Source organism: Salmo trutta, chromosome 37, assembly GCF_901001165.1.
Source record: "Salmo trutta chromosome 37, fSalTru1.1, whole genome shotgun sequence".
NCBI classification, from domain to species: Eukaryota; Metazoa; Chordata; class Actinopteri; order Salmoniformes; family Salmonidae; genus Salmo; species Salmo trutta.
Window position 1 is genome coordinate 19,897,142 of NC_042993.1, and position 13,642 is coordinate 19,910,783.

Genomic DNA, 13,642 nt, shown 5'->3' on the forward strand with positions numbered 1-13,642 from the left:
GACCCTCCATGATAGTTGGGCTGACTCAACTCCCTGTCTTACTATGGAGATTGAGGATTCTGTTTATTACTTTTACATTTCATTTAGATTTTCTCTTACACCATTGGCTGTTGTACTGCGTGGTGCCACTCCTTAGAGAAGACTGGTGACTGCTGCCTCATAATGTGTGTTTACAGGGAAATGGGACACATAGTCCACACAATCAATAACAATTCAGTGCACGAGGTGGCTTTGGGAGATGGGGAAATGGAATAGAATAAAGTGAAGATATTACCTTCAATAAGTTGTTACTTGTGAGTGCGAGTGAGTGTGACTGAGTGAGAGTGAGTGTGAGTGAGCGACAATAGAAAGATTGAACTTCAATATGGATGGCGGTGGTCAATGAATGCTATAGAGTAGCTCAGTTGGTAGAGCATGGTGTTTGCAACGCCAGGGTTGTGGGTTTGATTCCCACGGGGGGCCAGTACAGAAAAATAATGTATTAAATGTATGCATTCACTACTGTAAGTCGCTCTGGATAAGAGCGTCTGCTAAATGACTAAAGTGTAAAATGTAGAGTCATTGTACCCCAGCATATAAATGCAGCACAGGTCTATGACTTGTATGGCTTCATACAGCATTGTATCACAAAGTTACTTCTATATGAATGCATTATGAAGAGCTTTTTGTCTCTTTTTCAGATTGTCCATAGCTTGAATGGGATAGTTGTACACTATAGTACAGTGCCTTCAGAAAGTATTCATATCCCTTGATTTATTCCACTTTTTGTTACAGCTTGAATTTAACATTGATTAAATATACATTTTTCTCACCCATCTACACAAAATACCCCATAATGACAAAGTGAAAACATGTTTTTTTAAATTGTTGCAAATTATATTGAAAATGAAATACAGAACTATCTCATTTACATAAGTATTCACATCCCTGAGTCAATACTTTGTAGAAGCACCCTTGGCAGTGATTACAGCTGTGAGTCTTTCTGGGCAAGACTCTTAGAGCTTTCCACACCTGCATTTTCCCCATTATTCTTTTCAAAATTCTTCAAGCTCTGTCAAATTGGTTGTTGATCATTGCTAGACAACCATTTTCACGTCTTGCCATATATTTTCAAGTAGATTTAAGTCAAACTGTAACTCGGCCACTCAGGAACATTCACTATCTTCTTGGTAAGCAACGCCCGTGTAGATTTGGCCTTGTGTTTCAGGTTATTGTCCTGCTGAAAGGTGAATTCATCTCCCAGTGTCTGGTGGAAAGCAGACTGAACCAGGTTTTCCTCTAGGATTTTGCCTGTGCTTACATCCCATTCCATTCATTTTTTATCCTGAAAACTTCCCAGTCGTTAACGATTAAAAACATTCCCATGACATGATGCAGTCACCACTATGCTTGAAAATATGGAGAGTTGTCACGGTTGTTGTAAGAGACGGACCAAGGCGCAGCGTGATTGGAGTTCCGCATATTTATTTAAAGTGAAACTTCTTTAACCAAAACAATAAACAAGTAACACAACATGACTACGTGGTAACACAAGCACCAAGACAAAACAATATCCCACAAACACAAGTGGGAGAAATGGCTACCTAAATATGATCCCCCAATTAGAGGCAATGATTACCAGCTGCCTCTAATTGGGAACCATACAAAACACCAACATAGAAATATTGAACTAGAACACCCCCTAGTCACGCCCTGACCTACTACACCATAGAGAACCAAGGGCTCTCTATGGTCAGGGCGTGACAAGAGTGGTACTCAGTAATGAGTTATATTGGATTTGCCCCAAACATAACACTTTGTATTCAGGACAAAAAGTGAATTGCTTTGCCACATTTTCTGCAGTATTACTTTAGTGCCTTGTTGCAAACAGGATGCATGTTTTGGAATATTTATATTCTGTACAGGCTTCCTTCTTTTCCCTCTGTCAATTAGGTTAGTATTGTGGAGTAACTACAATGTTATTAATCCATTCTAATTTTTCTCCTATCACAGCCATTAAACTGTAACTGTTTTAAAGTCACCATTGGCCTCATGGGGAAATACCTGAGCGGTTTCATCCTCTCCGGCAACTGAGTTAGGAAGGACACCTGTATCGTTGTAGTGACTGGGTGTATTGATACACCATCCAAAGTGTAATTAATAACTTCACCATGCTCAAATTCAATGTCTGTTAAAGAAAAAAATTATGAAATCAAATTTGATTTATTAGCAGATGTTATTACAGGTGTAGCAAAATGCTTGTGTTCTATCAATAGGTGCCCTTCTTTGCGAGGCATTGGAAAACCTCACTGGTCTTTGTGGTTGAACCTGTGTTTGAAATTCACTTCTCGACTGAGGAACCTTACATATAAATTGTATGTGTGGAGTACAGAGATGAGGTAGTCATTCAAAAATCTTTTTAAACACTATTATTTTACACAGAGTGAGTCCATGCAACTTATTATGTAACTTGTTAAGCACATTTTTACTCCTGAACTTATTTAGGCTTGTCATAACAAAGGGGTTGGATACTTATTGACTCAACACATTTCAGCTTTTAATTTTTAATTAATTTGTAAAAATGTAAAATAAAAAAATAAAAACTAATTCCACTTTGACATTATGGGGTATTGTGTGTAGGTCAGTGACAAAAAAATCGCAATTTAATATATTTTTAATTCAGGATGTAATAGAACAAAATATGGAAGAAGTCAAAGGGTATGAATACTTTCTGCCAGTTGCTTCAAAGTCCTTTCTGTAAATGAGCAAAATGAATAAAAGGTGTTATGATGATGCTTATCATCATTGACATGATTCAGCTTGTTCCTGTTCCCGGGGCCTCCTCTCATCCTCTCTCATCAAACTGTCTCTTTCCTTTCCCATCAGTCACTGAGACAGGATATGACATTGTCAGGCAGCATTATAAACTGGGTGGTTCGAGCCCTGAATGCTGACTGGCTGAAAGCCGTGGTATATCAGACTGTATACCATGGGTATGACAAAACATTTATTATTACTACTTTAATTACGTTGGTAACCAGTTTATAACAGCAATAAGGCACCTCGGTGGTTTGTGATATATGGCCAATATACCACAGCTAAGGGCTGTGTCCAGGCACTCCGCGATGCGTCTTGCATAAGAACAGCCCTTAGCCGGAGTATATTGGCCATGTACCACATCTCCTCGGGCCTTATTGCTTAATTATAACGCCTCTTGTCCATGTGCCTTAACACAGCCTTATGACAGGGACACACTTTTGGGTAGAAAGATTGTAGATACTGTAGTTAGTTCGAACATACAGGCATGCACACACACACACACAAAATGTGCTTCTCCGTTCCCTTGTAAAACGAACTCTTAGCTCTGGCTGCGGTCAGTCTCCAGAGATTGTGGTCCAGTCTAATCACCCTGTGCTGCGGGTTCCCAGTGTGGGGTCGAGAATCCGCAGGCAGCCAAGGTCGGCGTGTAATAGCACTGCATGGGAACTGGCATAGCTTTTTAAGGAGTGCTTTTACAACAACCCCACCACCACCTATCATAAATGGACCCTATAATGGCACCATGCTGGGTTCCCATTCTGAGGCATCATGAGTGGCGTAATGGGAAACAGCTCTCCCCTTGGTTCATGGAACAGAGAGCACAGACATGAAGGATGAGGAGGGAGTTCATGTATCATTTAGGTTTTGTCCCCTCCCCCACCCCCACCATGGCAATGAAAGTAAGTGTATTTTTAACATTTAAGCAGGAGTAGGAACCCTGGCTAGCAACTCATTTGCATTTTAAGAAGGAGGCTTTAGGAATATGAACATTTCAGCCAATTTCATATTGTTTTTAAATGATAAGAATGGATTACATTTTCTTGTAATCTAAATTCCATTACTCCACAAGAGTGTGGAAATGTTCATATCATTTTGCTGTGAAGTTTAGAGCTTGCCTAGGACAACCCATATTTTCTTCGAGCTGTAGTGTACAACCATTTAGAAATATTATGAATTGCTTATACTGTATGTTAATTGTATTGCTTTGATTTGTTGGCATTTTCCCCACATTTACTAATTTGTGGAGACAAAACAATAACAGCATTTCCTTACTCATTATTGATTCAGTGCCAGAGCTTCTGTCTGGTCTGCTCATGGTTCTCACACTGTATTTGTTTTGTGTTGATATTCACTCCTAGCTCCTATCTTGTTATTACAACACATCCCAGCTATTTACTGCTACTTAGTGTAGCCACATGCACTCTGTCACCCGAGAGTGTAATTGTGGTCCATCTGTTTCTGATGACACCTTGTACCAGACAAACAGAGGACCTGGCTTCAGCCCCACCGCGACCTCTCACCCCTACGGCTCTTCCTCGGATGGTCAACCAATGGGTGGCCAACTATTCTGCTTGACAGTCATGATGTCATAGGTTTGGGCTTTGACTTGATTGGAGGGTTTGGATTTGCTTTCCATTTGTAATCTCTCTCTCCTGTAATATTCCTACTGTTGACTTCAATATATTACAACATGGAACTGTTGTTTATGAGACATGGCTCTAGTGGAACATCTGTTTTTTACACTACGAGTTCTAATAGGAATGATGTGTTCACCCTGCCTAATGTAATGCGTCTGTGTGTAGCTGGTGAGATGAGTCAGGCGCAGGACAGCAGATATGAGTAATGAAAGCAATTTTACTCAATAATATAACAATACACGTCGTATAAATACAATGCCACAAATACGGACCGCAATACAACAAACAATTACTCACAAACAAACATGGGGGAACAGAGGGTTAAATAATGAACAAGTAATTGGGGAATTGAAACCAGGTGTGTAAGACAAAGACAAAACTAATGGAAAATGAAAAGTGGATCGGCGATGGCTAGAAGGCCGGTGACGTCGACCGCCGAACGCCGCCCGAACAAGGAGAGGGACCGACTTCGGCGGAAGTCGTGACACCTAAGCTTCTAATTGAACACATGCAATAAAGCACAGCCTTTCTCAGAGAAGGGAGGGAATAGACTTCATGGTGTAGAAATTTGAATTAAAGTATCAAACTGATATTCATGGTAGATTTTCAATTCCCATCATACCACAATGAAAAAAAACGATTTAATTAACATAGGCCTACTACAGCTACCAGTTACTGGTGCTAACCCCATACATTTTCAATGGTCCTACACACTACGTAAAACCTACCACCCATTTTCAAAACCTTTCACAGTTCAGAGCAGTTTGTCACGGGAAATGATTACACGAATGACTCTTTTGTCAAAAATAATGCTATAAAATTATAATAGATCTGCATTGTAACGAGGTTGACATTTAAAGGTAATTTCAGTTTCAGCCAACATATGCTGCGTTTACAATGAATGCTGTCTCCGCGAGAAGGGGGTTGTTGCATCCCAATATGACGACCGTAGTATGGGCGGTGGAAAAGAGTGGGTGTGTCGAAAGGGTGGTGAATTGCGTGTTTTGAAAGTAAAAAATATATACACTATTTTATATTGAAAAAATGTAAGTGTTAATAACAGGAAAATGTTACAGCATGTTGTCACGTTCGTTGGAATGATCGGACCAAGGCGCAGCGTGAGTAGCATTCCACATAATTTATTAGAAAGTGAAACTTATCAATATACAAAAACAATAAAAGAATAAACAAAACGTGACGACAATGCAACTACACATAAACAAACAATATCCCATCACCCACAGGTGGAAAACATGCTACTTAAGTATGATCCCCAATTAGAGACAACGATTACCAGCTGCCTCTAATTGGGAATCCTACCAATCACCCAAACATAGAAAAACTAAACTAGAACCCCACATAGAAAATATAAACTAGATGAACCCCCAGTCACGCCCTGACCTACTCTATCATAGAAAATAAGAGCTTTCTATGGTCAGGACGTGACACATGTTGAGGAGGAGAGGATGGGGGGTTACTGGTGGGTGCGCTGGCAGTATGTATGTGTTGTTTGTGTATATGTGTGTGACCGCAGCACATTGGCAATATGGTACACGCCCGTGGCAGTCTGTCTCGAGCGTCGCCACATTTCACACAGGGTCATCTGTGAGACGACATGTAGCTAGGGCTAATTATGAAGAATGAATAGCCAGTGAAATGTCCCTTGTAAACAAATGATCTACATTAAAGAAGCCCCATGTAGCAAGAACATTAGCCTAGTGATTTATCATTATAAAACGGGGATTTAATGCAAGAATACCCAGAATCATAGCATGATATCCAATGTTTAAATGTTACCCAAATAATATAGTGAAAGTCAATGCTTTCATAAGGTCGTCGCACACTATGCTGCATAAACGTACATGGATAATACATGGAAATTGGTCAAATGGTCTGATTTACCTAAAGTGTGTGCTCTACATAAGCTTGTATACTGACAGAGACCTCACAGATTCTGTGGAGAGTGTCATCTGGTGTTAAGTGCAGTTTGTGCTGATGAGATGCTTTATTCTACAGACCTGCAGTGACACGCCATTACCTCCTCACCCTCACCACAACGTGTTCTGCATTCTAAACAAGCATTTTGCTACACCAGCAATAACATCTGCTAAACACGTGTGTGAGACCAATACAGTTGGATTTGATTTGAATACATTCCTCTGTATAATAACAAATACATCATTCTGTATCAATGTACGCATTTGTAGAGGAAAGCCTTACTTCTAATTACTCTGAAAAATTACTTAACTTGAAATATGCGCTTGTTAACGAATATTTCATTGACTTGATTGGGATGTGTTATAGGGCTGTTTTACAAAAACTATAACTGTCTTTTTATGCTGAGCTCAGAGAACTTTACACAATCTTGAGGCTCATTCATAGACAGCTTCTTTACATCCCAGTACATATCCCAGTCCGCAGTTTATGCAGACAATAAAACACCTGTACTTGTGCCTGCCAACACATTTTGCAGCAGCTGGGGAGTTTGCCAGACTAATCTGTAATTCAACAGTTTTCTAGTTATTATTCAACTCAGAGAGAGACCTAATCTAATGTCTGGATGGAGTGGAGTGCACTGGCTGCCCAGAAATCCTGACTAGCTGTCCACTTTGAGAATTTTATTTTATTTTACGCACGGTATAAATCCTCAAGATGCAAAATGCAGAGACTGCGCTGTAAAGTCGAGGCCGCTGAACAGCATTCAGGGCTGCCTGTGACATTTAATTTCTGTTGGCTCCTCCAGACAATTTGGCACAGACTCCGACCAGAGTAACCAATCCCTCTAAGGGTAATGAAGAAGTGTTGGCAACAAGCACATTAGAGTCTTAGGGTTCGATTCAATCCATATCGCAGAAGATCTGCATTGTAACGTGGTTGACATTTAAAGGTCATTTCCGTTTCAGCCTACATATGCTGCGTTTACCATAAATGCTGTCTCCGCGAAAACAAGGTAACATGATATTGTCACATCCTGACCAGTATAAGGGGTTATTTGTTATTGTAGTTTGGTCAGGACATGGCAGGGGTGTGTTTGTTTAGAGTGTTTCGGGGTTTGTTGGGTTATGTTCTTGTTAGTCTATTTCTATGTTTATTCTAGTATGTCTATTTCTATGTGGTGTTTGTTGGGTTGACCTTCAATTGGAAGCAGCTGCTCCTAGTTGCTTCTAATTGAAGGTCCTATTTAAGAGGGGTGTTTTTCTATGGGATTTTGTGGGTAGTTGTTCCTTGTATAGCTGTAAGCCTTACAGGACTGTTTATCGTCGTTGTATTTGTATACGTGTTTTTTGTTTTTGTTTTCCTTCTTTCTGCCTATTAAAAAGAAGATGAGTATACACACTCCCGCTGCGTTTTGGTCCAACCCTTACGACAACCGTGACAGAACTACCCACCACCAAAGGACCAAGCAGCGAAGGAAGGAGCAACAGGAGAAATTCAAGGAGTCATGGACTTGGGAAGAGATCCTAGCTGGAGAAGGACCATGGAGGAAGACTGGAGAGGACCGGGAATGCTATGCAGGAACACGGGGATTGGAGCACCGGCGAGAAGGATGGACATGGGCGGATAAACAAAGATTTTGAGAGGAAAAACGAAGGGAGCTGGAGGAAACTGAGAGGCAGCCCCCAATTTTTTTTGGGGGGGCACACGGGAAGATTGGTTAGGTCAGGCGTTAGATCTAAGCCAACTCCCCGTGCTTATTATGGGGAGCGTGTGGAGAGGAGAGCGCCGGTGTATGCGGAACTGCGCACGATCTCGCCCATGCGCACGCTCAGTCCGGTGCGAGCAATCCCAGCCCCGCGCAAGTGCCGTGCTAGCGTGGGCATCCAGCCTGGGAGGAGGATGCCTGCTCAGCACATCTGGCCACCAGTGCGCTTCCTAGGCCCAGGCTACCCTACACCTGCTCTACGCACGGCAGCCATCAGGCCTCTGCACAACCCAGTTCGCCCTGTGCCAGCACTCCGCTCGTGCAGGGCTACTATTACCATCCAGCCAGGACGGGTTGTGCAGGAGGTGCGCTCCAGACCTCCAGTGCCTACTCATGGCCCGGTGTATCCAGTTCCTGCTCCTCGCACTAGCCCTGAGGTGTGTGTCTCTAGTCTGGCGCCTCCAAAGCCAGCACCATGCACCAGGCCTCCAGTGCGTCAGCCCAGTCTAGTACGTCCTGTTCCCGCTCCTCGCACTAGCCTTGGGGTGCGTGTCTCCAGTCTGGTACCTCCAGTACCAGCCCCACGCACCAGGCCTCCAGTGCGTCAGCCCAGTCCAGCTCGTCCTGCTCCTGCTCCTCGCACTAGCCCTGTGGTGCGTGTCCCTAGTCTGGCGCTTCCTAAGCCAGCCACATGCATCAGGCCTTCAATGCGCAGTCCCCGTCCAGAGCTTCCGGCAACAGTTCCCCGTCCAGAGTCTCCGGCAACAGTTCCCCGTCCAGAGTGTCCGGCAACAGTTCCCCGTCCAGAGTGTCCGGCAACAGTTCCCCGTCCAGAGTGTCCGGCAACAGTTCCCCGTCCAGAGTGTCCGGCAACAGTTCCCCGTCCAGAGTGTCCGGCAACAGTTCCCCGTCCAGAGTGTCCGGCAACAGTTCCCCGTCCAGAGTGTCCGGCAACAGTTCCCCGTCCAGAGTGTCCGGCAACAGTTCCCCGTCCAGAGTGTCCGGCAACAGTTCCCCGTCCAGAGTGTCCGTCAACAGTTCCCTGTCCAGAGTGTCCGGCAACAGTGCCTCGTTCAGAGCTTCCGGCAACAGTACCCCGTCTAGAGACGGCCCACAGTCCGGAACCGACAGAGACGGCCCACAGTCCGGAACCGACAGAGACGGCCCACAGTCCGGAACCGACAGAGACGGCCCACAGTCCGGAGCTCCCAGAGTCGCCCTCCAGTCCGGAGCTCCCAGAGTCACCCTTCAGCCCGAGGTGTCCAACGACGCACATCAGCCCGAGGTCTCCAGCGACGCGCATCAGCCCGAGGTTTCCAGCGACGCACCTTAGTCCAGAGACTTCAGGAAGGGTAAAATATAATAAACAGTTAGCGGGGGTGGACAGGTTAGGTTGGGGAGTAAGGCCGGAGCCTGAGCCACCTCCGTAGTAGGAGGTTGGGGAGGGGGGGGGGTGTAGCACAAGAACCGTCGGTGACAGTGGCCACCCTCCCTTCCCTCCCTTTAGTTTGGGATTATTTTTGTTTTGGGTTTATTTTTGTGTTTTTGTTTAAGGTGCATCCGGGGTCTGCACCTTTGGGGGGGGGGGGGTACTGTCACGTCCTGACCAGTATAAGGGGTTATTTGTTATTGTAGTTTGGTCAGGACGTGGCAGGGGTGTGTTTGTTTAGAGTGTTTCGGGGTTTGTTGGGTTATGTTCTTGTTAGTCTATTTCTATGTTAGTTCTAGTATGTCTATTTCTATGTGGTGTTTGTTGGGTTGACCTTCAATTGGAAGCAGCTGCTCCTAGTTGCTTCTAATTGAAGGTCCTATTTAAGAGGGGTGTTTTTCTATGGGATTTTGTGGGTAGTTGTTCCTTGTATAGCTGTAAGCCTTACAGGACTGTTTATCGTCGTTGTTTTTGTATACGTGTTTTTTTTTTTTCTTTCTTTCTGCCTATTAAAAAGAAGATGAGTATACACACTCCCGCTGCATTTTGGTCCAATCCTTACGACAACCGTGACAGATATTTTGTTTGGGAGTATTGTGCTCCACTCAGCTGAGGTGCTGTTTACTCCGCTCATACAGGAGTAGAGAAGTCCTAGTTCCCAAATTTAGTTAAAAAATAAATATATATTTTGAATTAAAATTGAGATTTTTCAGCACTCCTAGTTCCCACGGCTATGGTAACATTGCCTTTAAATGTCAATCGAGTTACAAGGCAGATCTTCCACACTACGGATTGAACCAAGCCCTTATTCATCCCTCCATGCACCATCCAGCATTTTTCTATCTCTTAGAGTAAGAGAGGCTTTTTGCTCGACTAAGATTGACTAGCATCAGGACGCCCTTGGCCTTGGGGGTTAAAGGTCATTCAATGGATGGTTTAACCTCGGCCCATAGATTGGGTCATCTGACAGCTCAGAGGAGGTGCGTGAGCCACAGGGAGCTTTGACAAAGTGGCAGCATTTTCCTGCGGAGTCGCACTGGTGAGATGCGTCTTCTCTTTTGCATAAATCTGGTTGGCCCATGCTGTGGCGTCACTTGCTGTATGACACTCAGAGGAAAACTGTGGAAGTTACAGCATCTGACACACTTGTTAATATGGCATCATCATGTAGGTGTTACTTAAGGGAGGGCGCAAACTTCTATTGACATGATAGATGACTGGCCATGCAAGCAATAGGAATCGTTGTCAGCCATATTGCTTTCCATTTAATGAATCATGACTTCTGCATAATCTTTATAGACCATTATAATATATACAGTATATTATATTACAGTATATGCAATTTAGCAGATGCTTTTATCCAAAGCAACTTAGTCATGCGTGCATACGTTTCACATGTGGGTGGTCCTGGGAATCAATCCCACTACCCTGGTGTTACAAGAGCCCTGCTCTACTAACGAAGCTACAAAGGACCATTGAATGAAATGCAGGGATTTAATCTGATCATGGGTTATAGGCATTGTGGCTTTTAAAGGCAATTTTCCCACATTTGCAGGGAACCCATTCACGGTAAACACTGCATATGTCGGTTCAATCGGAAATTGCCTTCTATAACTCGCAATTGTATTGAATCCCTGCCTAAATGGGATGGCTATTGGTTTAAGTTGGCTTTTTAGGCTCTGCCTTCTCTGGAACAAATTAGGAAGAGCCTATTTGATTAATTTTATTGATCTGAATGTATTTTGTTGATGTCTGTAAACAGAAAGTCCCCATTGTGTATTTTTATTTAACTAGGCAAGTCAGTTAATAACAAATTCTTATTTACAATGATGGCCTACCCCAGCCAAACCCTAACCTGGACGAAACTGGGCCAATTGTGCGGCGCCCTATGGGACTCCCAATCACGGCCGGTTGTGATACAGCCTGGAATCAATTCAGGGTCTGTAGTGACTCCTCTAGCACTGAGATGGCGTGCCTTAGACCGCTGCGCCACTCAGGAGCCCCTGTATGATGATGTCTCCTTGTGGAGTCTCCTTTTAACGTTGAACTGGATCATTTCACAACCAATTTGAAATGAGGTTGAACCGAGTGCACACCAAAATAATAACAAGCTTGTGATTAGTCAATGTAATGTATTCTGGGTGAATTTGTTGATGTTTTTTCCCCCCTGTTCAGAGAAATGAGTTGTTGAAGTTTGTTAGGATATGTCCCATCCTACATACTGATATTACCAGGTTTTGACCACTAGATAGTACTGTTCCTGCTGTTAGGAACAGCACCATCCTACTATTAAGAACAGCACCCCCCTAAACAACAAAATACCCTGTAAGCGGTTTATGGACAAGGAATGACAGCAACCCATTCTTTGGTTTTGTTTACCTGGCCACTTTCAAATATTAACTTTTTAGCATTTGTGTCACAAATCCAATGCATGTCAATGGTACCTATATTAAAATTGTTGCGCTTCATATCCAAATCATCTATAAGTAACATCATTGCGTTACACAATCCGTTTCAAGATACCTTGTCCATAGACTGCTTACAGGGTCAGGAAACCAATGTCATTTTGTAATTTGGGTGAACTATTCCTTTAACATTAAATTGGGGAGGGGGGTTCTTAAAAAGAAAATGACCTGGAACAGCACCAGGTCAGAACTGGGTAACATCTGAATGTAGTATGGGATAAACCTACCAACTACTATGAATCATTTCTCTGAACAGGGGGAGAAAAACACCATCACATTCACTGAGAATTCATTACCAAGGTAGAACAAACAATACTCTGAGCTTCAGCTCCCTACTAGTTGTCAGACATAGAGAACTGATACCATATACCTGTTTTGGGGGTGGGATTGGTGTGTGTGTGTGTGTGTGGGGGGGGATTCCACATGTCAAACTCATTGTTAGAAAAAGTTTGGTCAAATATAATATTATATAATATAATATTCAATAAATATTGGACCTATCAATTAAGATGCAAAATTTGTGTGCAATCAATTAGCTTAATTTCTCAGAGATCAAATTATATTTCAACAAAATAAAGATGAAGGAATGCTAATCTTACCTGTTTCTAACAACAGAAACCATTTCAGAACAATCTGAGAATCCTCTTTTTTTGCCCTTTATGAGGTGGATTAACCCTTTAGATACTGGGACGCTACACAGATGTAATCGTTGAAGCCTCCCAAGTTGCACAGCGGTCTAACGCTTCAATCACACCGACAGCATCATTGCATTTTGGTACACCAGAATTACATTGATATCCAATGAAACACAGTGCGTTCGGTGTGGCGCATACGATGGATTTGTCCGAGTTAAGCGAGCGTTGTCAAGTATGGGGTCGTGTTTCGGAGGATGCAGGGCTTTCGACCTTCACCTCTCCCGAGTCCGACTCATTTGTGGCGTTACCAAAATAAAACAAAACATTCCATACAGCCAGAAGAGGACAGGCCTTCCCTTTGAGCCTGGTTCATATTTAGGTTGCTTCATTCTATTGAGTTTTTTTCTAAACAACATGCTACTGCTTTTCTAGGCCATTAATGATTTACAAAATACATTTGATTGATTGACTGAATGATTTTCTAAAGGACTGCATGTGGTAGCATGTCCTGTTGAATATTTTGAAGAAATACTCCTTACATTTTTGTACATTACCAAACTCATTAAGCATCAATACAAGTCAAGCAAGGTAGGGCAATCAACACAGAGAAAGTAGAAAAACACCCAAACATCACCTCTCTCTCTCTGATAAATTGCCACATTAGCCTGTTAATAAATTCACTTGCCCTTTGGGTTTTAAGGTAATAGTTCTGGTGTAATTACAATAATTTGCTAATTATTCATGTTGCCGATTTTAATGGGGTATTTTGTAATACTGGAGAACTTTTGTATTCCTTGGTAATGACTGGAAGGCCAGGAGGAACCTGACGCTATTCATTCTCATGAGAGGATGACAATCGAAAGGGAAGATTTAGATTGAGAGCCTTCTCCCCCCGGCCTTGTTTTGGCCTGCCAGGTTAGCAGGAATGATTTCTGTGGGGAGTTTATAACAGAGTTTCTAAATGAACAGGGTGTGAAAAGCCACTGATATCTTAATGATATCTTAAGGATGACGGGAGATTCATATTATGATTA